The 2,407-nt window shown below is 35.7% G+C and overlaps 1 protein-coding gene across 3 annotated transcripts in view; it reads right to left on the bottom strand.

Moving 5' to 3' along the window:
• Window positions 1–2,407, bottom strand: part of RAB11FIP2 (RAB11 family interacting protein 2) — a 58,834-nt gene that overhangs the window by 19,900 nt on the left and 36,527 nt on the right. The gene's annotated exons all lie outside the window — the stretch shown is intronic.

Genomic DNA, 2,407 nt, shown 5'->3' with positions numbered 1-2,407 from the left:
ATCCAGTTGCCTTAAGTCCATTTATTGATTTGACCCATCTTTTTCCTATTGCTTTGATGTTTGTTTTTCATCTTGAGAAGGTAATTATTCTCAATAAAAAGGCTAAATCAGACATCATTAGATCCTGAGTATGAAAATTTTTCAGTTAGTTTGTTCAACTTAGAAGCTACTAAAAAAAAAAAAAAAATCCTCTTATATACAACTCTTCAGAGCTTTGGTACTTTTTTCTTCCAAACCAAAGAACTCATGCATCATTACTGTTGATGAAAGTATATCTTAAATAAAGTTACTTTCATTTCTAAATGCTATAGTTGCAATTCCAACTGGAAAATGACAATGAGTTCTCTGCAAGGCAGAAAAAGATAACATTAGTCCATTGGTATAGCTACCTTTAATTATTCAAAAATTATTTCTATACTAGAGAGATAACCTTTTTTCCCCAATCTTGCTTGAGAACATCTCCCTGGTTTCAACCACATTTTTTCAAAATTAAATTCACGTGTTCGCTAAGAGAATCATGGAAAAATTGCAATGTGAACATATCAATAATTCTTTATGTTACCCCAATATATCCATCGTTAACTCATTGTCTAGGATCGATATTTATCAGATGACTCAAGTTCTACCCTCACAAGAAGATAATACTTAAGTGTCATCAGTTTGTGCTGCTCTGATTAACTCAAGAGTACTTAACCGCTTAAACTTCAGTAGGCTTCATAAGAGTTAAAAAATGGGGCAGGGGGCACGTCATGGACTTCATGAGCCCTTGGTTGACATCATTCATTGATCACGGCACTATTTCCATTGGTCCATTTTGTTCAACTCTGTATCACTAGTATTTAGAACAGTGCTTTGCACATAGTAGGTGTTCAGTTTGTTGAGTGGAAGGAAGGATGATAGATGTTGGACTGGATCAATGGATGGATGGGAGATCTCAAAGGAGTCTTCACCAACTTCTACGACACAGCACGGCAACTGTTAATTGATCAATTGATACTCAAGAAGAAATCTGTTGACCATGCTGCACTGAGATTTTATCTGGACTCATTTTTCCTGATTTTGCAATGAAAGACATATATATTAAATAAAACACTTTTGTCAGGAAAGCCTATCTTGCTTAGTGTTCTCATCAAAATGATTCCTTTATTTTTATATCATGATTTAATAAGAAAACTGTTTTTATATCTAGACTTTCCATAAGACTCCTAAACAGAAGAGGATTGATGTACTCCCTGTTTCGCTTTGGGACCACTCAAAGTTTCTTTCTTTCTCATTAATTACAAATATAAGTCAAATTAGAATGAGAGCTCCTCCCTTCATTGAGGACAATGGAAAAAAGTGTTTTTATAATAACCATGGTTGCAATAGTTTAAAGTGCAGATAATTAAAATCTCAGCATGCTGCCATCCAAATCGCATACAACAAAAAAGTCAAACCTTCTAGCACAGTATTTCAAAGAACCAGCCACTGCATCCTCCCTCCCCGTCTTTCTCTAACGTGCATTTACTGAGGACCTGGAATGTGACATGTGACCTGTAAGTAGCTGGGAAGCAAAGGTGAGCAGCTGTTTTATTCTGTTCAGTCTGCATACAAATGAGCAGGGCATGCAGACAAGTAAACGAGTAGGGTTTCACAAGTCCTCACTGAACTAAAGGCATGGATGGGGAAGTTGATTAAACATGCTCATCAAATTTTGATAGACTATCATTTGAAGTGAAGGCTTATTTCTGCCTGTTCCCAGTTTACCCTGGCAATATTTTTGTAGCAGTCATTGCTCCTCTAGGTGCAACTCCCACTGCCTGTTAAAAACTCTTATTTCATTCATTTTAAAAGCTCCCTTATAAGATAACATCATTATTCATAATAGATATTAGTAACAGCCATATGGATCTTAATAAAAATAATTTGATCATTGATTCAACATTTACGGAGTACCAACTACATGCCAGGCATTGTGCTGGTGTCAATGTCAGGGCTACAGTGACAAGAGGCTCAAACTCTTTGCCAGGAACTCATTGTATATTTTTATAAAATAAATATTAGGCCCCCAAAACAAGGACAAATAAATGTACAAGATGGACATCTGCTGGAGGTCAGCGAAGATCACAGGGGGTCTCTTCATGGAATGGAATGAGCAGGATTGGAAGAAATGCCAGAGGAAAAAATGTATTCCTACGATGCCTCAGCCCACGAAAGATGGGAGGTATTTACAAAAATACACATAATTCAAAATGATTAACTAAATGAGTCAAGACAAGAAGTATGGACATAAAAATAATAACGGTAAATTTACCATTTAGAAATGTATACTGAAGTTAATTTAATTACTAGATGCCAAATGCTAGAGGTTGTCAAACTAAAGAGTAACTTAGGTGAAAGCTGTTAAACACATCAGTTCACTCCACAA

The sequence above is a fragment of the Pteropus vampyrus genome, unplaced genomic scaffold (assembly GCF_000151845.1).
Source record: "Pteropus vampyrus isolate Shadow unplaced genomic scaffold, Pvam_2.0 Scaffold46, whole genome shotgun sequence".
Lineage (NCBI taxonomy): Eukaryota > Metazoa > Chordata > Mammalia > Chiroptera > Pteropodidae > Pteropus > Pteropus vampyrus.
Note: the sequence above shows the minus strand (reverse complement) of the source record. Positions and strands in the feature narration are given on the sequence as shown.